This window comes from Ctenocephalides felis, unplaced genomic scaffold (assembly GCF_003426905.1).
Source record: "Ctenocephalides felis isolate EL2017-DRISC unplaced genomic scaffold, ASM342690v1 CF-g0.4_SCAFFOLD_00845, whole genome shotgun sequence".
Lineage (NCBI taxonomy): Eukaryota > Metazoa > Arthropoda > Insecta > Siphonaptera > Pulicidae > Ctenocephalides > Ctenocephalides felis.
The window spans coordinates 75,125,756-75,153,641 of record NW_020536999.1 but is presented as its reverse complement, the minus strand read 5'-3'; the positions used below and the strand labels follow the sequence as shown (position 1 = coordinate 75,153,641).

Sequence of the window (27,886 nt, the reverse complement as noted above, 5' to 3'; positions counted from 1 at the left end):
TTGGCCAGACTTTTTTCGACTTCAATTAAAAAAAAAATACTTCTAGTAATCCTATCGACTTGAAATTTCTTGACTTTTCCTAAAATTTTATTAGGTGTCGATCAATGAAAAAATCAGGACGAAAAAATGTACAGAAGGATAATTATAAGGATATTAACTTTTTTATACTTCGAACGGTCGGAAAGGTCTGTCTAGACCACCCATACATTTTGTATGAAATATACGCTTTGTGATATATGTGAACCAGTATTTTGTCTTTTTTCATGGTATTTTCTATTCAAACTGCGTTGTTTATATTCTTTGCTATGTGTTCTAACATGAATGTTAGTATTTTCATGACGAGAGTTCCTTGAAAACCTACCAAACTTATTGGTAATTGCAAACACTGAAAATCGGATGAGTAATGCACACATTCATTTCAAATGCGCCGAAAAAGAATAAATATTGTTTTTCATTGATTTAAAACATAAAAATTAACAAAAAAGCAACGATTTTTTTATATTTCTTGATTTTTTTATATAATCGTTAATACATAAGATACCAAAAACTCATTTATCCCATATAAATGCATGTAAAATGAATGGTGGTCCAACCAGACCTTTCCGACCGTTCGAAGGTGAAAAAATATCCGACCGACGGAGGGTTAAATATATTTACGATTTTAAATCATGATTATGCATTCAATTTTAGCTAAAGTTTTTTTTTTGAGTAATTCCGTTATTTTCGACTTTTGCAAAATAAAAATTAAATCTGATTCAAACTTAATATATTTTTGATTTCAAAAAAAAAAAAAATTATCAAAAAAGTTGTGTATGTAAGATATATATATGTAAGATATATATATAATCTTCATTTTTCTTACGTAATATTTTTTGCAGGCAAATTAATTAATATTTATGTAATTATTTCGTAATATCTAATTATGTAATGTAGATTACATATTTCTTACACTAAAATTACGTAATATTACGTAACTGGTTTAGTGGGTATATATATAAGATCTTATCATGACACGAGTTTTTGTTGCTGGTAAAAGTATAGTCCCTTTAAAGACAGATGACGTTTTCGAATTTATCGATTTTGTTAATAGTAGTCACTATGCTTTTAGTATTTTACATCCTGATGAACATCCCAAATTATTATTATTTATATTATTATAAATGTTCAGCACACAAAGTTTGACACATTCTCAGAGCTCACAGAGTACTTTCAAGATTGGGTGATAAGTAGATGGGTAGTTAATAAATATAAACATTTATTGACTCCCTTTCCAGAACCTCAACCTATTATCCCAAAACATGCTGATGTTGTGTCCTCGTGTTGGGAAATGCGAATAATTTACTTTGGGATACTTCAGCGTTAATAAATAAAATACTTCACTATTAAGAACTATTCAAAGTGTTTGATACGGTTGACATGAACCTTAAGGTGTTTGGAACCACACGGCAGGGTGTAATTCACAGCTGAGTCTTTGGAAACTATGGTAAAAGGGCCTTTCCATGGCATTACTAATTTTTTAGATTTAATTTTGGGTACGGTTTCATTCCTTAGGAATACCAAATCACCGATTGCAAATTCCATCTTTCTTGCTGATTTGTCATAATAATGTTTGGAATGTGCTTTACTAGCTATAAGGTTCTGTTTAGCGGTGTCTAAAGTAGATTGGATTTTGGATTGGATCTCATAAGCATAATTGTCAAAACTATACTGATTTGATGGAGGATTGGAAATGGAAGAAGGCAACTTAGGATTATATCCGAACACGAGTCGGTAAGGACTAAAACCGGTTGAAGAATGGGGTGTCGTATTATAAGCAAACATCGCAAACGGAAGCCAAGCATCGCAGTCAGTCTGGTTGGCTTTCATAAAATTTCGAATATACTATATAAGAGTTCTATGAGGGCGCCGTTAGATTGTGGGTGATATGAAGTAGTTTGTATTTTCAAAACCTTCAAAATTTTACAGACGTTTTTGAATAGCATGCTTAGGAAATTTGTCCCTTGGTCGGTTAGAATCTTAGATGGTATACCGTAATGGCAGAAAATTTCCTCCACAAACCGTTTCGGCACCCTGGTTCCGTAAGGGTACAGCTTTACTAAATTTAGTCAATAAGTCCTGAAAGGTCAGGATATACTTATTTCCGTTGATGGTTTCTGTTAACGGTCTCACAGTATCCAATGCACATTTTTCAAAAGATCTGGACGGGGTGTCCGTGATGATCATTGGGAATTTAGTTCTATGATACAGTTTATTCCGCTGGCAAATTTCGCACGACTTAATATAGTTTCTGAGGTCACTTTTTAATTAGGCCATTTGTACTTTATGTTTATTCTTTTTAAGGATCTTTTATAGCCCTGGTGACCTCCAACAGCGGTAGAATGATATTTTTTTAGGACGCGTAATTTATCTTCCTTTGACATGCAATCTAAAGCTAAATAAATAGTAATATTGATAGGGTTGTTCTTAAAAATATATCTAAATATTGGTCTTATCTCGGAATAGTCATCTTGATTTAAATCTACAGAAGAAATATAAGCTAAGTCATTAATATTATGGAGTAAACAAAGTTCTCTTAAACTAAGTAATGCATTAAAGAAAGTTTCTGGTAATATCTTATCGTTTTGTTTAAGCCTATTCACTAAATATAATACGGAACTATTACTAGGTTTAAAATAAACTATGTTACCTACTTGTTTATTCTGAGAAAGCAGGGAGTTAATGTTATCAAACTTATCTTTAACCTTAATGAAGAAATTGTTATCGCTAATAAAAGTTTGTGGTACGTCCAAGCAAAACGATTGGTTGTCGAGATTTAAAAATGGGCTACTAGTTTCTATAATTTTGTCATTTATAAATAATTGTTTTTCTAAAACTACCTTAAAATTTTGATGATTGTCCTCGTCAGTTATATGGTATATCCTACTTAGAGCGTCTGCGTTGGTGTTGGCAATGCCTTTCTTATAGATAATCTTATAATTATACTCTTGTAACTTAATACGCCACCTCATTAATTTCGATCCCGGGTCTTTAAGATTAATCAGCCATATTAAAGGCTTATGGTTTGAGATAATGTTGAACTGGACTTCGTAGATGTATGGGCGAAAATGGCGCACAGCCCAGATTATGGCTAATAATTCCTTTTCAGTTGTGGAGTAATTAGTTTCCGCTTTGTTTGAGATGAGACTAGCGTACGCAATGGGTAAATCTTTCCCTACCTCTCCTTGCGAAAGAACTGCCCCTATTGCTCTGCTCGACGCGTCAGTGGTTAAATTAAAGATTTGATCAAAGTTAGGGTACTGTAAAATTGGGGAATTCGTCAATAAAGATTTTAGGGACTCAAAAGCGGTTTGTTGTGACGACGTCCAATGAAATGGGTGATCCTTTTTTAGAAGTTTGCTTAGGGTCTGGATATTCTTGAAAAATCCTGCATAAAACGCCGATAGTACCCCCTAAACCAAGAAAAGATTTTACATCTTTCTGGTTTTTAGGGACTGGAAAGTTAATTACTAAATCAATCTTAGAAGGATCGGGTTTTATGCCGGATAATGATAGAGTAATGATATGTCCTAAATAGTAAACTTCTTTTCAGAAGGATTTGCACGTTTGAGATTGTAGTCTTAAATTACTTTTTCTTAATCTATCTAATATTTTAATAATTCTCTTGTAATGATCCTCTAGTGTGTTCGAGTAAACTACTATGTCGTCTAGATATACGAAACATTTGAGGCCTTGTAGCCCCGTGAGCACCGAGTTCACTAGTCTTTGAAAAGTCGCGGGAGCGTTTTTTAGTCCGTAAGGCATTCTCTTGTAATGGTAGTGTGCAGATTGAGTCGAGAATGTAGTCTTAATCTTGTCGTCGTCATTCATTGCAATCTGGTGGAAGCCAGAAGCAAGACCTAATGCTTAGAAGTACTTACAATTGCCTAACTGGTCCAATATGTTTACTATATTCGGTAAAGGGTATGAATCACCCACAGCTACTTCATTTAATTCGCGGAAATCGACTACTAATCTCCACTTGTTGCCAGTGTCTGATTTTTTTGGTACAAGAAGTAACGGGGCGTTCCATAGACTGTTGCTATGTTATATTACGTCATTGTCTAGAACTTCTGTGATTTGTCTGTTAATTTCAGTCTTATGGTAATCCGGTAATCTATAAGGTTTTATGTTAATAGCTAGAGAGTCTGTTGAAGTAATTATGTGGTGCTTCATAGATGATGTAAATGGCAGTGTGTCTCCCTCCCTGTAAAATAAGTCATTATAGTCTAGAAAAATTTGTTTGAGGTAGTAGCATTCAAAATTGTTTAATGTGTCAGTCTTTAAAAGATTATAAATTTTATCTATTCTGTTCGATTTAAAGTTATTGTCTTCAGTAGCTACAAAAATTTCGTGAGTTGGTTCTAAAATTGTTGGTCAAACATCAATATCTAGTATGGGAGTATCTATATTTACTTCAGTCTCATTAGAATTGATAATATTTACTATACAGGAGTTATTAGAAGGTGAAACTAGAGTACAGGCCACGAATACTCCTTCACTAATTTTTTGTTTCTCTATAATTCCTTCAGTATTGACATTCGTCTTTACTTTTACTACCGTTTCGGATCTAGGGTTCAATTTAATTCCTGACGGAGCATGTAGTAAAGAGAATGTCTGAAGGTTCTTAAAATTTAACGTGGATTCTATAATGTTAATGTTACCCCCATAAATTCTTAGGAAAACTATACCAAGAATACCGTCACCTTTGATCAGTATCTTATCATTAATAATGTTGAAATCATGTGTAACTATTTTATCACCTAACCTTATTCTCAAACTAGCCTTACCTATTGTTTCTAAAGTGCTACCTGAGACACCAGTAATCCTAATCTTATCAGTTAAATCGTCCTTAATGTCTAGAGTATCATTTAAATTTGGAAGTTTTAGTAAGTTAATTTCAGCACCAGTATCTATTAATAAATTGGTCCTATTTGGAGAGCAATCTAGAAATTCTATATTTATATATGCAGATTATGTTTATTAACTAGACAGAATAGGTGAGCCTATTTGAGTTCACCTGCCTTATGAGTACTATGAGTTTCTGATTTACTTGTAGATGGTACCGGTTCTTGATCAATATGATTTATTTTATTTCCTACTGCGGTTTCCTTATCTACACACGTAGGGTTTACACTATTTTTTGTCTGGTTGTTGCAAATTCTTTTTCGGCAATCTTTGATTATGTGCCATACCTTTCTGCAATAATTTCAGACTAAAAATGGTTCGCTCTTAAACTTAGGAATGTAACTTGGGTCGGCAGGTGTGTTTGTTCGGGGTTTAGCAAAAGATCTAAATTTAAACGAATTAGCAAGTGATTCTTCCTCTAATGCAGCAGAAATGGCTTGTTCTAAGGTGTCAGGATTTTTACATTTAACAATCAATTTTAGGGAAGGTTGAAGACCTTCCTGAAATATATATAGTGCCTGATCTCTTAGAATTTCGTTATAATATTTAGTGCCAGCTGGATTATTCCCACGACTGACTGTCGCATCAATCAAATTCATGAGTATCGATTCTAGCCTTTGTGCGTATCCCTGACCTGATTGGTTTAAGCCCTGCCTGCATTGATTAAATTCTAGCTGTAATGCACATACGGACCTGCGGTTTACATATAATTTCTCTAAGCATGCTTTCAGTTTGTCAAACTTTAATTTAACCTTTAATCTAAGCCTTCTAATTTAACATGAATAATAAAACTAAGTAAATCTGTAGGTTTTTCGTCACTAATTTGTTCGAACGTGTAAGTACAACTTCTAATGAATTCGGTAAATTTTAGTTGGCTACTGCCGTCGAACGATTTAATTAAATTGCGCGCTCCTGAAATGCTTAGGCTTGATATTTTGGTTTGTTCGCTTACAGGAAAATTGAGGGAAGTATTGAAACTAAAATTTGGTTCTACTCTAGACTTACGTGAAATGGTAATTTGGTTAGTAAATACAGCACTTGCAAGATCGAGTGAATTGGTTCCTTCGGTGTCGCATCACAGGTGTCGTTCGAAAATTGACTCAAGAGATCGGCTGATTACACGCTGCTTTGCTAGTCCTAAATCCGTGCGAGACATCAATTCACTATTAATTTAGAAAGTATTACTTAAAATATTTTGTACATAGGTATGAATAATCGATATTAACGTATAGAGATATTTGTTTCTAAAAGTACATATTCTAAAATTTGGATTCTAAAAGTTTGATTCTAAGACTTTGATTCTAAGACTTTGATTCTAAGAGTTTGATTCTAAGAGTTTGATTCTAAGAGTTTGATTCTAAAAGTTTGATTCTAAAAGTTTGTTCTAAAATTTTGTTCTAAAAAATGTACTAAAATATCAAATTAATATCTAAATATTCTAAAAATTTGTTGTAGCACTCTAATCAAATTATACAATACTGTTTGTGAATATTGTAATCCGTGACGAGTCTCGGCTTGAACAGACGCCGCGTCCTCTACAAGATGGCGGTCTCTAGCGTCCTTGTTTGGCGCGCTCGTGCATCAATCGGATTTTTAATCGTACCTTTTATTCTGCTGTTTTTCCAGTAGTTTTTTGCGGTCTTTTCTACAGGCTTACTTGTTTATAGTTTATGGTTTTATCCACCGCTTGCCACCAATTGTTGTGCCCTCGTGTTGGGAGATGCGAATAATTTACTTTGGGATACTTCAGCGTTAATAAATAAAAGACTTTTCACTATTAAGAACAATTTATTCACTTATGTTATAATGTAATAATCTGAGTTGAGTGTTATAATATGACTATGTACGTGGTTCTGCGATTTAGCAGTGGTTCTTGAGACATCCGAGAAGAAAGTGGACGAGGACTGAAAAGTGCATGTCCCACGCAACTTGTGGTGCTCCTAGATAGGTTTCGTCATAGATAAACAAGTATAATAGATCGCTATGTCTGGCGGTTTGACGTTACCTCGATTGAAATACAAATTTTTAAAAATAGATGGCAGCACATGTATAATATTTAAATTACCCCTGGTTTTACTTCTTAATTTGTACGTATCGTATACAGCCCCAAAATCCTGAATAATTTTTAATATTGGAAATAAGAACAAATCATACGAAATACAAAATATATATTTTCAAAGATATTACATATGTTTAAAGAACAATTAAAATTATGTTTATATTAACAATTATAATTACAGTTATGGAATGTTTGAAAATATAATAATTATTATACATAATTATAAAAGTATTATAATTTCACAATTATGCTTAAATAATATTTCAAAAACTAAATATCTAAGTGAAGAAAATCACAGAAGTATTTAACTAAACTAAGCACAAATAACTGACTAATATTAATTACTTAATGACTAATATTAATATATTAAAATCTTAAAAACTAAGAAGAAACTACAAGCGCAGGAGCACGCAATGAAATTACAAATTTAGAAGGAATGATAAATAATACAAAAATTTAAAGGGTTAAGAAAAAAACAAATAATTTGTTAAAAAGTACAAATACTTCACAAACAAAAAAGTCCTAAAAACATAAAATATATATATTGATATCAAAATTGAGAGAAATTCAAATTCCTAGGATTAAAACTCATTTACGAGACATTGTTCTTTATTAATTCTGCATGTAATAGTTATTTCGCTATCTAATGAATTAATAGTAAAGTTGCATTTAACAAAACCTTTGAATAGTTTCTGTACGAGTGTTTTATAACATTACATTTAGCCATGTTCCATCATGAAAACATTATCATTGAAATTGCCATAAAAGATCAACAAAGTGTTTACAATGAACAGAATAATGTTTTATGCACATACAATTGTTTATGAATCAAAAGATAAAAGCAATATTTTTGATTCCCAAGGTCGGTAACAAATATATCTTGAATTTAAACATTATATTGGGATGTTACACAAGTTTTATTTGAAGAATATTATAACACTAATCTTCAATCAAAATACATTAAAATATTATGTATGGTATAGACTCTCTTTATAAGTGTTTACATTTGCTAATGTAATAGATAATCTTATTAAATATGACAATAACATTTGAACCATACTAGCTGAATAACTGTTTTGCAACTTCAACAATATGAGATTCAATCCAATCATATAACAATTCCGAAGATAATGGTATTTCATCAAACATCAAAACACAGTATCTGCTACTAATACTTTTTAAAAGAAATAGCTGAACCTAATGTTTTAAATAGACACTCATAAATACCGCTATACACTTGTATCTCTGAATGCAACTTTCTCAATGTTTGAGGACATGGCAAAATAAATATTTGTCTCCAAAAATAGTAGACCTTTGGAGACTTTTTGTACGACTTATTCCTTAAATTATTGCATTGTTTATGAATCCTTCTTGTCATTACATATTGCATTCCTTGGTTGTCAAAAGTACTCCTGCGCTTTGTTCGTGCATTTTCCAGCAATTTGCAGGTACCCCCAAGACACCTATTCAATATAATAACATGTTGACATATCTTGATTATATATAATTATTGCTGCAATTATTATTAAAAAATACCTTTGCGGAAACTTGTATTGGAATAGCTAAATATTTTAACCCGCACTTGACACTTTTTTGGGTACTATAAAAACACTTTGCCATATTAAATTTCACAAATGTTCACTTAAACAAAATTAATTAATTAGAAACAACATGAGTTCACAAAGTTAGGTTATTCGTACAGCGATCAAATACTTGACAGCCACTTGCATGAACCACGAACAATTTGTAGTGGAAATTGAGTGCACATGAGCCATCTGTTTTTAAAAATTGAAACTACTCAGGACCAAAACAGTGCAACGCGCATTTGTCCGAAGATAACTCCCCATGGGTTTCGTAGCTAATGACTTAGGCGTTAAGGGACTAGATGGCATAACACTGACATACACGAATTTAATGACTATGAAGAAGTTTCGGTTTTAGAACAGGAAATGACATATGAGCAAACTGACGTTAAAAAACTAATCGAAAATCATAACAGAGCCCTGCCAAATCCTAATAAATCAAGATCATATTTTAGACATCTACCAATCTCATTTATGTCGAATTCATATTTAAAATTTATTCCTAAAATTATTCCAAAGTTATCAAACTTTAATTAATATTTTCAATATTCATTCATTTATATAAATTCAAATTTTACTACCATTATGCCATAATTTGTTTATTTCTAGACTTTTAATAAAGAATTAAAATCTATATTTTGGCAGAAAATCTAAAATAAAATTAAACAATGTTTTATAGTCAAATATGAGTTTTCAATGGAGCTTGGTATTATGTTAGGTATGGTAAAACGTTAAAATGGCTATACAGATTTGGCCAGTCTTGGTCCTGAAAAATTTGTGCTAATTCAAATGTTGTGCAAAAGGTGAGACATTACTTCAAAACTGCTTTACATTTTTAATTTAATTTTTTTTGTAGAAGCATAATTTTAAATGAAACAATGGCCGGCGGCTCATACGTGAAATGGTTTTGACAGATCATTTTCAATTAATTTTAATAGGGGATTTTAAATGAATATTATTGAATACTATGTTATTGTAGTATGTTATTTTATTTATACTTATAAAACATTATTAAACGGGTCGCAAGTGTTCTTAGAAACTCAAAATATCAACTGTTTTGAAATGTTAATATCCAAATCATATTTTTTTCTATGTCAGTACACTTAAAGAACTTAAATACATCCAAGCCCCGCTATACGGCCGCTCTTTATACGGCCTTTCGCTATAACGGCCCTCTTTAATTAAGGTACGTTTTCGATATACGGCCTAAAATGTTTTGCTATTGGCTCCGAGCGTGACTGCAGCGCCAGACTAAACGTGTACCACGTGTGAACTAGTTGGGGCTGTCAGTGCGTGCTTTACATGTGTTTTTAGATGTTTTTAAAGAAAAAAGTTAATGAAGAAATATTATTAATAAGTTACAACAAGAAAGAGAAAATTGAATAGGTAATGTAATTTTTAAATTTACTTGAACGTACTTAAAATACAGGTAAGTATGATAAAATAAATAAAGAAATGCAGTAAGCATTTATAAGGTTAAATTGCTTAAAAATTATGTCAAAATCACGGAATAGTGCTAATAAATAAATTATAATAATGATAAAAATATTTTCTTAATAGAATAAGTAAATAATATTTTTGTTTGCTAGTTTTTTTTTTATTATTTTTGGTCAAACTTAAGGCATGGACATTATTATAAAGACAGGATTTTAGTCCATTACCCATCAAATAAAGTTCCAGCCGGAAACAATGACCAAAGGTAAAAAACTTGTTGATTCTGGACATGTGAGAGAAGTCGAGGAACATCGACGATTCCATTGGCTCTTGTATAGTGAGTTCAGAAGTTGATGGCGGAGGTGATTTTTTTTTATTTTACGGGTAATTAAACGCTTGTATCTAAAAATATTAAAATATTGTAATTAAATTATTAACATTGATATAGTTTACCAAATAAGTTTTACCTGTTTATAATCGTAGATTCATTAACTTTTTGAGTTTTATAAATTGCCGAAACGAAGCTAGGATTCAATACCTCGTCCGATTTTTTCCTTCAATGAAATGTGCACTGCAAATGCGATCATAGGGCTTGGGAACCCACGGTGATCCATCAACACTACAAATATATATTTTGCATTATTTCAGCGTGGTATTAATTAATCTATTAGCGCTATTGTATTAAATAAACATTTTAGCACTATGCGATAACTTTTATTTTTCTTTTACTCATAAAATTACAATTATTATATAATAAAATGTAATTAATATATAGATAATAGTTATACATAATCAATATACAATACACAAATATATATTGCAGCCTTGTATTAATTACATTGTTTGCAAAACAATTTTTTCTAGTAAGCATTAAATTTTGATAATATAACAATTTATTGACTTATAATTTTTCTTTTTACTAAACATAACAATTTTACAACTATTTATAATACTCCGAATTGTATTTCTATAACAATAAGGCTATGATACTTACTTCATTCTTCTAACCGCAGCGATTAGTGCACTTTTCCCGTTGATTTTCTTTCCACTTAGCTGTAGAAAATGTATAGAATTCGCAGTCACTTTTTCTGCTGGTATTTGTACAACCCACTACACAACAGCTATGGTGGCTCATTATTAATAATCTTATTCAAATTTGAAATAAACAAATATTTTATGTGTTTTTGTTTATAATTTCGGTTATAATAGCCCCAATTAGTGCTCCAATTTAGCCGCTACGAACGCTTCGATCGATTTGACTCCCCCTTCCATGTCTTCGTACATAGCCAATAACGGCTTTTTTTCTCTATGTCGATATATTGCGCAATCTCGGTGTTGAAGATTTAAACGAATCTGATGTGCTGGATCTACTTGCAGCTGATAGGGAACCCCTTTCACATGAGGAACTCATTCAGTTGCAAGCAGAGCCGCCAATTGATGAAGATACAGAACCTGTTGTATACAAACAGCTAACATCAAAAATCATGTCGAGCGCTTTTTCATATTTTGAACACGGAATAAACTTCCTTCTTGAAAACGATCCTGACGTCGAACGTAGCGCTAATGTGTCTCGAGGAATTAACTCAGCCATTAGCTGTTATAAATCACTAAAGGAAGAAATAGACAAGAAGGCAAGACAATTAACTTTAGACAAATGTTTCAAACCACCAGCGTAAAATGATGGTGACAGTGATCTGTAGGTTTTAGTTGTTTCATTTATATTGAAAAATTGTGTAAATTTAAAATTTATGTTCTTGTTAAATATGTTTATAATTTAAACAAAATAAAAAAATAAAATGCATTTTGAATGATTAACCATATTATATATTTATTAAATTTGGAACCGATCCCATTGAATTTGTATGAATAGGTATTAGAATAATTAGACGGCCAAGTCTCGCGGAACGTACCTAGGCCGTAAAGCGAGGTTTGGGTTCAATACTACTTCTTAAAGAACTTTGTATAATTTATACTCATTTGCATTCATAAAATATTTTTATAGTATATTACTAGTTTTATTTAAGTTATTTGAACTAATAATCTGAATTTGGTATCAAGTGAAGGGGACATTGTCAAATAACTTATTTCGATTTATAACAGTCAACAATTTAAATAAGAAGGTTAGCTGATAACAAATTGGAACACACATCTGTAAAAATGTCGATAATGTAAAAATGCACCAATGGAATTTATATTCTGCATTACTTGAATAATGTAATTATTTTGTAAAATATCTTTTAAATCAAAATAAGACATTGAACCTGTTTGCCATCTGGCTGTCCCAGTTACCCTGCCTATGGGGTAAAAGTAGACTTGATAACAATTTTTTGAAAAACAGCAAAAAATGAGTCGAAAGACCCAAATAAAACTTGGATAGGATTATACCATAGTTGTATACTTGTATATGTTTTTCATAGAAAGTGTATAAAATTTCCAGTTTGATTTTATTAACAAAATATGGGAAAACGAATAATATTAATATAAATTATATAATATTGAACATTCATTGTACACTACACATCCTTATATACTTAAAATAAAACATTAATTTTCTTGATTCTCTAGAAATTGTTTAGAAATACTTATCAAAACAACGTTTGCCGGGTCAGCCAGTATGTAATAAAAATCTTTCGGAACTGTTAGATCCATTATACTCTTTTTTATCTATGGTTAGAAGATCACCGTTTTAACGTTTTATCGGTAGCGCCGCTGCGCTCTCTCGTTATTGACAGGTGTGCCGACACCCTTACGTTTGCTGTTCGCTCCACTGTTATTAGCGTTCGTTATCTATGGACATATGTCGTTGTTGGTTCTCGCATCTCGCATTAGATTCAACAAGTGTGTTCTGATGATAGGTAAAAGAAGAGTATTTAGAGATTTTCAGTCCGATTTTGTTTCAATTCAGTGGTTTAGTGCACAATTAATGATCTACATTGGCGATGACATTATTTGCAAGCTTTTGGTTTAGTACTTTGATGGATTGATAATTTTGCTTATTTATTTAGTACATGACAAAAGCAAAGATTGATTTGGTGTGAGAAATATTCGTTAATAACGTCCGTTTTTATATTTATAGTTATATGTATTGCTGTGAATTTGTTGTTTTGATTTGATGTAAAACCTAATGTTCGTCGTATTTGGGATTATTAAGTGCGTAGACAATTTGATGATTGTTGATATCGTTTCGAGAAATAGGTTATGGCTAATACATATGCTACAATTCCAAATATTTCCTTTAATGGGTACTTATTTATCTTTTTTTTGAGCTATGTTAAAATAATATTTTTATATCTATATGAATTACTATAGTGTTTTATAATTTCAGATGTCGGTGAATAAATTCTATTCCACATGATGGACACTCATGTGAATGTTTTATTGTACAAATCCATCCTATATTTAATAACTACATGGGGTAACTTGAGCAAGAATTTGTGAATGTAAGTACCTGCATGTTTTTTATCGCAATGAATATATTCCTGATTAGTATGATTAAATGTTCACAAAACACTTTAAGGCACATGTTATTCGTAGTACATTATTGAAATCTTAAAAGGAGAACCCGCGCGTTGCTCGTCTCGGATTTTGATGAAACTTGGCACAATGGTAGATTTGATGCCCAAACTGACTGGTAAAATATTAGAGGCCTATGAAAAGCGGTTTAATTATAAAAATTAATTAAAGTTTGCATTGTAGCAGCGCGCGGCATGCATAGCTTGCGATGTTTTTCCTTATCAACAGCAGATTGGCCGAGTGGCTTTCGTGGTGGAATTCTAATTTTTGCTCCGGGGTTCAATTCCCGATTCAGATATATTTTTTTTATTTGATATTTATAATTTCACGTGTAAATAATATCAAAATTTATTTGATTTTTCAATTAATTTTATATTTTTTGCTAAATATTCTATAATAAAGTCCTTCGTAATACCGGTAAATTTTTATTTTGATATTACTTATGAAACTTACGATCATATAAATGTTAAGTGATTCCTGAAACATTATAATTTTGTATTAATATCAGCAATAATATGGAAGAAGAGATATAATTTATTTCCAATTAAAAACTATGTTCAAATTTAATATTATGAGGATGATACTTTGTACGTTTGACCAGCCCAAGAATCTAATATTAATATGAAAAATCCTTTTCCACATATGACTTGAAAACATTAATAAAATTTATTCACTGCAGCACAATCTCCACGATCCCCACAATTGGAAATTTGAACATAGTTTTTAATTGGAAATAAATTATATCTCTTCTTCCGTATTATTGCTGATATTAATACTTTATTATAGAATATATAGCAAAAAGTATAAAATTAATTGAAAAATCAAATAAATTTTGATATTATTTACACGTGAAATTATAAATATCAAATAAAAAAAATATATCTGAATCGGGAATTGAACCCCGGAGCAAAAATTAGAATTCCACGACGAAAGCCACTCGGCCAATCTGCTGTTGATAAGGAAAAACATCGCAAGCTATGCATGCCGCGCGCTGCTACAATGCAAACTTTAATTAATTTTTATAATTAAACCGCTTTTCATAGGCCTCTAATATTTTACCACAGTCAGTTTGGGCATCAAATCTACCATTGTGCCAATGGTAGATTTGATTCATCAAAATCCGAGACGAGCAACGCGCGGGTTCTCCTTTTTAGCCATTTGATCTATTTTTAAACCTGGATTCTGCATCTTTATTTACTGATATCTGCCAGTAATTTTTGTTTGTTTGATTATGAATTTAGCAATTACTTTACCATATACAAATTTTACTATTGCCAACAAATATAGTTGATATTCTACGCTATTCATCCTGCTATCTATAAAATGTTTGAATTTTATATTAATCTATCACGGAGCAGACATATTGTTTGTTGGTATACTCGTAATACTCCTTTTTTATCGTATGTATTACTTCTCTTCAACCTATTCAATTTTTTTCATATAGAATCACTATCATCCTTACTGTACAGGAACTGTGTGGTTACCCCTCAAAATCAACAAAAACTTCACTTATGTAAAAAATTTTCATTATATATATTGATAAGTAGTAAAAACAGCCAATGCTTTGAAATAAAGTGGTTTATCCATGTCAAGACCAGACGTGTCTCATCATTCCGCTAAAAAGATTACATTATGTAATACGAAAATACAGATTTATTGGCCTAGATGTGAAAAATCACATTCCAGACCTGGAGAAAAACTGAAAATAAAAGCAAATTAATGGATATAATTAATTGCAGAAACAACATACACGTAAATTGGGAAAAACATTGTAAGAATAGAAAACCGCCTAAAATCATTTGTGAAAATGGAGGGTTTATTTTTATAAATGATCATCTGGTCACAATTAAGTACTGAATAAGGTTGACATTGTACAATGCATAGGATGAGGAATTAGGGGTAAAGGGATGAATCAGATGTACAAACGTTAATCAAATCTTAATAACTTCCAAAAACTAAACGAGAACAGCTTTGTTTATTGACATAAGTGTATAAACATGAATAACTTTTAATAAGTTATGTATTGACTATTTGAAGTCTAGGATAGAATTCTGTAAATTTCTGCCCAGTATTATTTGTGCATTTAAATTTCTCTATTGTAATCTCATTGTAATTCATTTGTATATTTATCATAATTGTTTTGTATATCACAACTCTTACTGACAAATAAAGGTAATTCAATTTTTCTCCCAAGTAGTAATTCAATGGGTGTATAATTTGTCGATTTAGGTACTGTGGTATTGTGAATAAAATTTTGCATATTTAATATATTTTCGTCAATTTGCTTGTGTGCTGTTTATATTTGATCTAATATTTTGGATAAGATCCTTATGCATACGTTCACTTGCACATCAGATGATGTTGCACTTCTTTTTTTTTTTAAGTTTATAAACGTCTTTAAATTAATTACTGGTAAAAGTTGTTCCTAAATCTGACAATTTCTTTTAGTAGAATAACATATTTAAAAACAATTTCTGATACAAAACCTTCATTCAAAACATCTACAAATTTTGTTAGATCACGAATAAAAGTTAAGAATTATTTATTGTGATTATCTGACACACTTTTCCGAATGGTTTTTTAGCAGTAGTTCTGATTTCCATGGATGCTTTAGTTTTTCGTGATAAAAAAAACCTTATTTTTTGACAAATTGCACGTTTACTTATGAAATTTCTAAATTGTTTCCTCATTTTTAGCCACATGTAAAAGTTTTTAATTTTATTGTAAGTTTTCTTTATGCCTCCATTTATTTGAGAAATACGTAAATCATGCAAAACTTTTTCTATTTCTTCTTCTATTAAATTTTCAATTATTTTATCTAAATAAATTTCGATTTTTATATTGTACTTTGAAGTTGTATCTTTACATCATTTTAAAATGTTCAAAAGATAAATGACAAATATTTGTGAACTGGATAGGACTAGGAGTTGCGTAATATTTTATATTTTACTCTAACAAATATTTTTTTAAATTGCATAGTCAATAAAAAAAAATCTTGTAATTTAAGCTGTGAAACTTTATTGTTAACGATAGAATACGTAATATGATTAGTTGATGTTTGGATATCTATAAAGTTTTTTATGTTTCATGTTTACAAAGATCAAATAATTTTTACATTTTTTTATGTATTTGAAGTTTTTGATACAAATATTAAAACATTTTGATTTTTAGTTTTTTTTGCATATATTTATTGTTGATTAAAATAATATAATTTTTTAAGACAATATGCTGGTTGTATTTTTACTTATTGAAAAAATAAAATTATTATTGTTTTTACTATATTTGTATTTAAAATAATCTTTGTTTGCAGTATCTAAAAATGTTTGAAATTTTTTGGTTGGTTTAGTGGTTAAATATGAAAATTTTGCATTTTCCTGAATGTTTTTTGTATCTTCTTGAATGTCTTTGGCACTATTGTGCAATTCAAAAGAAGATCTAAATAAACTGTCTGCATTTGTATTCGTTATTCCAGCTTTATAGATAATTTTAAATTCGAATAACTTTAATTTTAATCTCCAACGTATTTGTCTAGAATTCGGTTTTTACAATTATACAAATATATTAAAGGCATGTGGTCAGTAAATAATTTAAAGAGTTTTCGGTACAAGTAAGGCCTAAAATGAGTAACACACAACATCCGCAACATTTACGTTTTGAAATAAAACTGCACTTATGGCTACGCCTCTAGCAAAATTTGGATATTGTAAAATTTGTGGGTTTATTAATTATTTCTTCAACGTATTAAATATAATTTCGGACCAAATAAATTTAGAATTTTTCTGTAGTAATTTTGTTAATGGATTTGTTATTTCTGAATAATCTTTTATATACTTTTATAGTAACCTGATAAACCTAAGAATATTTAAATTTCTTTGGGATTTGAAGAGGTTTTGAACTCACTAACCGCCTTTATTTTTCGAGGCTCGGTAATATAAAATTAGCAGTCTCCACTCATTCCATATTTTAACCATTGTACAGGTTTCCACAAAAAAGATTCTTTATCATTATACTTTTTTTATTACGTAGGGACCATTCTGTTTTAATAATAATGAAGTTATAGTAAACTGTTCTTGTCATAGTGACCACATTAAAAGGAATTTTCTGTCCTAATGTTTCCACCAAATGAAACCGGTCATTCAGATGTTCCAGTACCGTACCGTACAAAAATCTGAATACCGGTATTCGATATTTGAAAAATGAAAATCCTGGATCCCGGTTTTAATACCGGTCGATAAAAAATTAAATAGTTATATTTTTACTTACTTCAGTTGTTTTATTGACATATTAACAAATAATTTAGGTTATCCAACAAATATTGTCCTGAAATGAGTACATATTATTTATTTATTACATGAGGAGTAGATGTAGATAGAAACAAAAATTGTCAGTAAAAAAATATATATTCTTCTATGTTACATTTTACATTTATAATCAGAATTATATATTTGAGAAAAGAAAAAACTATAATTCATGGCTAATGTTTTGCTTAATACAATATGCTCTTAAGAAGCATAAACAATCAATTGTTTGATCAACAAGCGAGGACCAAATTTTATTACAAAAATAACCAGCCGCCGAAAAAGCTCTTTCTGATTCTACACTTTTTGGTACAATTGTAATTAAGAAATTATACATATTATATAGGTTCGTTTACTTCATTCCTGTTTTCTTAAAAAAAGTAATTTTATCTATTATTTTTTGTTCTAGACTTGGAGTTTTTTTTAACCCACTCACGGGTGAAGTATTTCATCTATGACTGCCTGTAGTTTTTTCTTCATTTCGTTTACCTTGTCAGATTCTAATATTGTTTCATTCCTATTTTGGGAAGGTATTGAAAGGGATGTTTCTTGCTCATTTTTTTATATCGTCTGTATCTACTAGATTTTGTTGTGTGAGTCGTTTCGTTAAGTTTACCATTTTTTAATTAGTGCATATTTCGAAATGCATATTTCTTCAACATCTTGTGTGCCTTTTTGTAGATACTGCAGTATTTGTGATAATTCCGTTCGACGCAGTAAAATTCGAGATTTTAAAGCTTCCAATAATTTTATTGCGATTGCAGATTTTTGTTCGGACAGAGTGTCTAACATAAATATTAAAGAAGCGTCAGCAATCAACAGATTTGCATCTTTTCGACATAATGCATCTACTGTTAATTTTACAGGTGTGAGACTACAATAATCAAAGATAATAAATTAAACTTTTCGTCAGAAAAATGAACATCAGAACTGATGTGTATAAGCGCTTTTTGAATGCAAAATTTAATATCTTCAAATTTTTCTAACATAAATATCATACTATTCCATATTGTTTGACAATCTAATTTTAACGATGTTTTTTTGCCTAATTGTTCTTTCACCATAAACAAGTATAAATATATAGCAAAGAGAACCGCTTTTCGATTATTTTAACTTCAATTTTCCGCTCTTGCTATAGAGGCGCGACGAGTGTAGCAAGTAAAAGGTTCTTATATAACCTTTAGGTTCAATTCTAGAAAAATCCAAATCCCCAAATATATTTTTTATAAAATATGAGTAAAACATATTTACATAATAATATAAAAATAAATACAACACAAATATAAATAAACACAACTCATGAAAAAATACATGTTTTTTTGTCTCAATCGAGCTTTATTAACTCTAAGACTTTTCTTGTACTTTTGGAGTGCAATTTTTTTTAATAGGGTTTTGTTCATTTTCATTTACGTATTTATCTGTGATATATCTTACCACAGTTTTGCGCCAATTGTTGATGAGAACAATGTTTATCGCAAGAACATTTGAATTCGTTAAATACATATTTTTCTAACTTGATGTGATGCGAAGTTTTAATTTAAGATTGACTTCGATACATAATTCTTTCACAAGTTTATCCAGTATGAGGCTGCTTTTAATTAATAAGTCGAAAAATTTAGTGTCAGGAATGAACAATTCTGTGCCGATTGGATTTTCGACCAGTTCTGATTCACAGATCTAGCATTTGCAAACCACTTCAATCAGTTTCTTCGTACAGTATATCTTGCAGCGTATGCATTAGCAGTTCTACTGTATAGACAAATTTTCTTATATAAATGGTTCTGGAGCAATTGAAAGGTCGCTCATAGTATCATTCACGGGAATATCATCATTATTTAAAAATTCTCGAAAAGTAGTTAGTAATCCATTTGTATCATCCATCTCTCCATTTTATTTTCCTGTCATTGTTCTCGCAATTCGATGAAGGTGCTTCACTCACCTTATAAGCGCTTGACTGTGAGCGTCAATAAGCATCAACATGGCGTCAACTGTCTGTCAAATAATAATTTATTAGAAATTATCAATGATGAGTCTGATGATAGTGATGAGTTTGATATGATTGAAGATAGTGATAATGATATGGAATGGAAGTATTGCGAAATTTGAATATATCTTAAAAAAAGGAACCTATACCAAGAATAAAAAACTTTGTGGAAGAGGTTATATCAGCATTTTCAGATAATGAATTTAAATCTCATTTTAGGTAAATATTTATTCCAATTTAAGGATTTAGTTAACAAAAAATTATCTTAACCCTTCAGTCTAATTACACGCAAATAATTTGTTTTTAAATTTTAGACTGTTTCGATCAACATAATTGTATAATTTTTATTAGTTTCTGGATCAAATAACTCAACAGAAAATAATTGTAATGCACAGCTTGGCATTTTTGCGTAATTCTAAAGAATTGAACTATTAATGAATGAATGAAATTAGGGTTAGATTATGCTTTCCATGCATTCGTTTTGACAAATGACGAGCACGTTTTCAACTACCCTACCTCTGCGGCGTGAGCACGTATGAGCGCAAAATATGTGCTACGAACATGCTACGATGATGCTACGATGATGCTACGAGCGTACTTATGTTACACTCACAGCGCCAAGTCGAACGATAGCCTAGTCATTTTAGGTTGAATTAGGCAAGAATCTCGGAATGTGAGATACCCAGCTGTAAGTTTGTAAATAGTTGTATATTGACACCCTAAATGTTGTCTCAAAACCTACATATGGTAGGGTGTGCGCAACTATTAAAATTCGGGGTCAAAGGTCACAAAAATCGCGTTTTTTTTAAATATCTCATTTCCTATGGTTTTTTTTTGCTATTTATATTTATTATCAATATTGTAGAATACAAAATTTTCTACAAATTTTGTTTGAAAAATTTTTTCATACGGTGAACCGTGTTCGAGATAGAGGGCGGAGAGCGCGCGGTCATAGCATCCCTTCAGGTCAACCGATGCCTTCGGTCAAAATCGCGCCATATATAGTTGATGAACATGAACAATAGACCGACGATTATAAATATTTGTCAATTTTTATTAACTATTATATTCTATTTTATTATTTTTTCCTAACCTATCCACTTTTTATTCAGTATTAATTTATTTAACAACACTTACCTGCCCATGTAATTGCAGAATTGTTAATGAAAATATAAGAATTATATTTAAATTTAAACCCAATTAATATTAATAACTTCTTACATGATAAAAAAACAAATAAATTAGGAATTTATCTTTTTATTAAAAAATATCATTCGATACATTTATTTTTTTTAAGTAAAAAAACGAAATAAAGGGTACTACAATTATATAAAAAAAAGTTCCATCTTTGTTAATGTCGCTCTGGTATGGTAGAGCATTGAAACAAGCTTGCCCATTACATTGGCCACAAGCTAAAGAGCATTGCAAGAACGCTTTCCTGCAGTTGCAGAAAATTGTATTTAGCAAATGTTCTGGAGCAGGTGGTAAAACTGTCATGGTAGGGTCCAGAAAATCGTTTCGCATTGCCCAACCCCATTGCCCAAGTTTGAACTTAATAATATACACATCGAAATGTTGATGAGTAGCTGCACTTTTTGGTGGAATATTTGCAAGCTGAACAGGTTTATTAAGTTTTGTAGACTTGACGTAATGCATATAACGAATATGATCGAGACTTTTAACGGATTTCGGAGCATTATGGACTGCCAACAAGGTTTGAGAGATTATTAGAGAGTTTCACTCTCTAATAATCTCTGGGGCGAAAAATTTTCTTCCTCAAATGCTTTAGCTAGTTGAGCCAAATTTGTCAGTTTCTCAAAAACTTTTAAAAATGTTTTTTTTCTCCCCTTTTTAAAAAGCCCAGAAGTTGTGTCACATCCACTTAATGCGTGCAGAAATAAAATGTGTTTTGGAATGAGGATAATTATCAAAATTTTTAGTCGAGTATATCTCCGTTTTTACATTTTCTGTCCCAACTTTTTTAAAGAACATTTCTTTTTCGTGAGACAAGGTACGTCCAATTAAAATCACGAGTAAATCAATATCTTGTCCTATTATAATTGCAGTTTTTCCAGACATTGATTCTTGAATTGAACTTGCAACAATAAGGGCATCCGCATCATCTCTGGCTTGTTTAGTAGCTATATTTTCAGCCTTTAAATTTTCCATTAACATGTTAATGAGCCTATTTTTACTATTTTGATTTGATGAAAAAAATTCTTGAGAAACTGGTACAACTATTGATTTATCGAAACATACTTCATATGATTTTGAAGGTGCAGTTCTTCTCAGCTGCTCCACAGCTTTTACGTTCTTACTGTAGTCTGAATATCCGTCAAATACAACAATTATTTTGGACCTGTAATGCCTTTGTAAATAATTTATGTATTCATCGAAAATAATAGAAAAAGTATGTTCTCTGCTCCATACAACATGATGAGGAAGAAATCCGCCATCAATAATGAACGCCACATTATTTTCATTGAGAACAAAATCAATTATTGGGCTCATATTGTCATACAATGACAATTTTGTTGTTTTTCTCATGCCATTATTATCAAATAGAGCTGTTGGATAGGGACTCAATTCATATTGAAGATATTCTTCAAGGTTACTTTCAAATTGTTTGCTGACAGTAATTCTTTGGAAGAGTAATGATTAATGATTACTCTATTTAAAATTTTAAGAGTGTTTATGGGACAATAATCATATTATAATTTAAGTTTTTTCCTTAATTATTTTTAATTTTAGGAAACGGTGATCAGTATTATTGAATAGATCTAGATTTAAGGCATTAAGAAAATGATAAAATATAATGTAATAGTTAATAAAAATTGACAAATATTTATAATCATTGATCTATCGATAGTTCATCAACTATATATGGCGCGATTTTGACCGAAGGCATCGGTTGACCTGAAGGGATGCTATGACCGCGCGCTCTCCGCCCTCTATCTCGAAAACGGTTCACTGTATGAAAAAATTTTTCAAACAAAATTTGTAGAGAATTTTGTATTCTACAATATTGTACAGCCTACCATATGTAGGTTTTGATACAACATTTAGGTTGTCAATATACAACTATTTACAAACTTACAGATGGGTATCTCACATTCCGAGGCGAAATGCTAAAATGACTGGACTACGATGAAAATCACATGTAAGCGCGCTTACAGCGCGTAAGCGTCCAACGCGAACGCACGCTATGTATGAGCTATAGAATGGTGTCGTCCTTTTCAAATTTGGCGTTAATATTTTGAAAACTAAGGCATTCATATCGTAACCATAGTGTGCATCGGATACGGCACACAGCCCAACCACATGGTTGAGGAAGGATTTCGTCCAAACGACATCTCCGATCTTCGCCGGCCGCGTAAATGCTTTCGATACAATTTTCTTTTCCCAAGAGGATTTTACCTCTCTATCCGTTAAAATTATTAGGACTTCATTGCGCGGGATTAATATTCTCTTAGAATTTCTGATCTTTATAAACTGTATTGAATTTAATCCTTTCCTAGCTTTATGCCAAAATTTTGTATGCTGTGATTGATTAGAAACAGCACAACGATATAATTTACCTCGTACTGGCAATTTAGTCAATCCATTCACGCTGTCAAACAGTCCATAAAAATCAAGAATTCTCCAGTTCGAAATGTTGTAGAGTTCTGTAGACCATCCTCATTGCGTTGGTAAAAAACTTGAGCTGCAAGGCTGAGTTTCATCTGCTTCATCTTATTTTGATCGAGATGATGTTCAGTTAATGAAGAACATCTCCGGAACAATCTGCAATTTGCATCATAGTCATAATAGCTTACAATATCTTGCCAGGAAGGCTCATATTCCTTCTCGTCTAAGTTTGTAAACTTTACGTTATATTTTGCAAAATTATTGCGCATTCATTTCAATAAATGCGGAGGGTAAAACTACGGAATTATTTCGTGCCCATCAATTTCAAAACTCACTTCGTTCCAGTCTCGAGTTTTAGTTTTAAAATCGTGTTCGGTGTCTTTCAATAACATATTAATAACTTTACAGTTTGCGGAGTATTGGTCGCAAACTGTGGCTAAATTATTAATACTAAATATTTTTTGAGAGATATCAACAATGAGAGTTTTTAAATCTGAACTATTTACTCCACCAGCTGAAAAGTAAAAAGCAACAGGCTGCTTCCATCGATTTTTAATTTGCTTGAACATAAAAACTAGTGCAAGATCTGCAAGTAAAAGCTTCCTGCCATTTGCCTGTTGAAATCCTATTATATGATCCTTTTTCTGATCATATGATAAATCAGAAGATAAAGATATCTCGTCGAGCATTAATACACAATATTTGCTGCAAATATCTCTTTTGCGAGAGATAGCAGCTTCTAATGATTGGAAAAGCTTATCGTTAATTCCAACATGTAATGGGATATGCGACAGTAAATTTCTTAATTTGAAGATTCGGCAATATAAATATTTGCCTCCAGACATAGCAGGCCTTTGGCGACTTTTTATAAAATGTCAATGCCAGAATTTTATCTTCAAATGTGAACTTTTTTCCATTCGGTTTTTTTTGTATGTTCTCTCAATTGGCATTTTATGACTTGCCATCAAATTTAACGTTGCTGGAATACAAGAGAATTTTTCAGCACATTTGATGCTCTGCTGAAATTCATCCCATAAATTTGTATTTTGTTTATTAATTCTTCGCACCTCCTGTATCAAAATTTTTGATGTGTTATACATCTTATGGGCTCGAGGTGTCAAGGCATTGCTGTGTTTTTGTTTGACTCTCTGCAATAGTTTACAGTTTTTAAAAATAAAAGTAATTAATATTATTATAATTTTCAAATGCATATACCTTTGCGAGAAACTGGTGTAAATCTAATTGATGGTTTTAGAAACATCCTTTGTCGCTTTGGAGTGCTCCAATTTTCTTTCGAATTAAATTTATTTAAATAAAAAAGATCACTCAAAAAAAATATCTCACGGTGCATAATTACCAGTGACCGGTTTACCTGTAACCGGAATCCCTCTTATAGGACAACAGCTCCCTTCTGTCTTCCTTCATTTCATTAATTTCATATGATAATTTGGATAGAGTGTTCATGATAATATTCAACTTGTTCTCTGCGACAAATATTGAGACGAATGAATTGGTTTATTGGAATTTAAAAGATTTTAATAAATAGTTTAAATATATAAATTTTAAATAATGTACCCGTCTCCATATTGGGACTCTTCTCTACTTCTCCATGTTCAATTTCACATATCACTTCTGCAATAAATATTAACATGAATGTTTTGTTGAATGATATGATATAAATGTATTAAATAATGTACCTTTCTCTATATTGGGGTTATCATCTATTTCTACGTTTTTCTCCTGTTCACTATCAACACAGGATGTGTACTTTTATTAGTTTATAATTTGAAGATGAAGCTACACAACTCTCCGTGACATTTATTGCATTTCACAGTATCAGGGAGGGGCTTACACCCCTTAATCATTTTATGAACCTTCAATGGAGAATTACCTGTTGGCCACAAATACTTTATTTTCTTCATTGAGAGCCCACGAAGGTGTATATGTCCACATTTATCATCCTTATCGTAAATTACGACGTTGCTGGAACGTATGTAGGCTGCGTGTTTGGCGCGAACAATTTCATTATTTGTCCAAAATTCAACTGAAGATGAGTGAAACGATACTCTTATGACAATTTTTTTAATGGAAATCTTATCAAGGTAATACTTGCAATTAAAGTATTACCAGGTTGTAGTACTAGTGGTGCACCATGTAGAGAACTCAAAATCCAAAACATATCAATAGAATACTAGTATTGTAGAATGCAACATCAAGTTATACATCTTGAATTTAAAGAATATTCAAATATTCTTATATTCAAATTTCTTATTTCTATTTGGTAGAGTGTTGCATGCCAATCCACTACATAAAAAGCATAACTCGTGTTTTAGTAAATCTAGAAAATTCTTAGAATGTGACATTTTTTAAATTATTTTTTAAATCGTCCGAATGATATTGAGCTGTTTAGTTACGTGTACTACTATGTTACATATAATTTTATTTGTTCATGAGTTTCTTGTTAAGCGAAAATAAATCTAAAAAAACAAACGTTTTGGTAAATCAGTATGTAATGTATTGTAAATTTGTCGGTAGTTTTCTTGAATTGTGATTTGTTTCGAAATCAATGTTGTGATAATAATACTAAATAATGTGTGATTTAGTCTTTGAATATGTAAAATTAGTTAAAATATATAGCAGTCACGAAGAAACTTTATTTGTTGAATGCTAACAAAACAAATTTGGAAATAAAATAAATAATTAAGATAAGAAAATAAAATTAATAATAAAGAACATAATAGGAAATGTTAAAATGATAGAGTATGGTAATAGGAGTATTATAAATGGAATGAAAAATTATTACCTACATGAAACAAGAGATAATGACTGAATTGAAGTAAAAGCACTGTTATTGAGGTTCAACAATAACTAACGATAATATAATAACGAAATTGCGAATCTATTGCAGAACAATTAAGTATTTTTGGAAGTGAAACAAGATAGCAAGTAATATGATTAATATTTACTATAATGACTCATTTATTTCAATATGACAGACGATATAAATGTTTGAAGAGAGCATAGGTTTGCTCCTACGTAAAATAACATGAGCATATAACATGTCAATGAAAGAATTAACTTTGGTTGAGACAAATGCATAACACGAGGATTTAGTGTATAATACACGGTATTCATATACAATTTTGATTTCGATAGTATCAGTAATTGTGATTTATTTACATTACAATTTTCTTAGTCTATTTGTTGAAAAATCACACATGACAATGAAAAAGAAAATTTGATTTATAATGATCATTGTGATGGCAATGATTTGATGGCTTTATTATGCCAAACTATTTGAAATATCCAAATAGAAGTTAGTTCCAATCTAGTCATGGACATTTATGTCTTTATGATTGTGAACTACTCAAAGCAGTTTTCAACCAAATAGAAGAACCCGCCATGGATTTATCATATTAACCAGATATCAAATTTGCGGCGGATGCAAAGTACTTCATACTTCATACTTCAACAGTTTTTTTTATTTAATTTTAGATCTATTTGGCTGCTAGAATATTTTTCTTCGACGATCAATCTAATGTTGAATAAAATGATATCTATAATTCAGTCGCAGAAGGAATTTTGACACATTTAATAATTTGGAGATATTTGGAACAGGAATCACAATAAATAGTGTTAGCTTGAAGGCTTTTCATCACCATACATAATTAATCAGGATCATAGACTTCGTACGGATTTCGTAACTATGGATCAAATGGTATAATTGACTTTAGTTTATCAAAGAAGGTAGTGACATCATAATAAATAATATTCGCTCAAAGGTTTCATTCAAGAGGATTGCTTTAATTTGTACGCAAATCTTAACCATGTATCAAATGCTGTAATCTATAGGCAAACGAAGATAATTCAATACTTGTATAAATTATTCAAAGTCAAGATTAATTTGTCCAACTAAATTGCCTGACTTACCTGAACTATGGTAAAAGTCCTTCCCAATCTTTACCAAATTATTTATGTGTATAATATATATAACCAAATTTGTTAAATTTATTTCGAAGGAAATTGAAACATGTCATACAGCTTGAATATTATATAAAGGAAAACTAATAAAGAATAAAATCGATTTGCACTCGAAATCAATATTAAAAATTTGAATTGATAGTTCAAAATATCAAGAAATCCTTGAAGAATAATCAGTTTTTAATGCAATAAGCTATATTTAACTAATTTGAAATATTCAACGATCAACACATGTAACTTGTAGGATAAACTTATAAGATATAATAATTTTTTTTTGTTTTTCACTAATACTTATAATTGGAAAACTACTAACGCTGAAATATATCTCTACAATACATACATATGTTTTAATGTGGTAACTTTTAAATGAATGTAAAATCATATAAATCATTAATAATATAATTATAGTTACTAATAGCACATACTATCGCTATAATGATAAAAGTAAAACATATTTCTTATG

The 27,886-nt window shown here is 30.6% G+C and overlaps 1 long non-coding RNA gene across 1 annotated transcript; it reads left to right on the top strand.

Annotated features, from left to right (window-relative positions):
- The first annotated feature begins 12,810 nt into the window (after positions 1-12,810).
- Positions 12,811-27,496, top strand: LOC113363666. Its single transcript, XR_003365942.1, has 3 exons — positions 12,811-12,875; positions 13,346-13,460; positions 26,938-27,496. It is a non-coding gene; the product is annotated as an uncharacterized LOC113363666 (long non-coding RNA).
- The last annotated feature ends 390 nt before the right edge of the window (positions 27,497-27,886 follow it).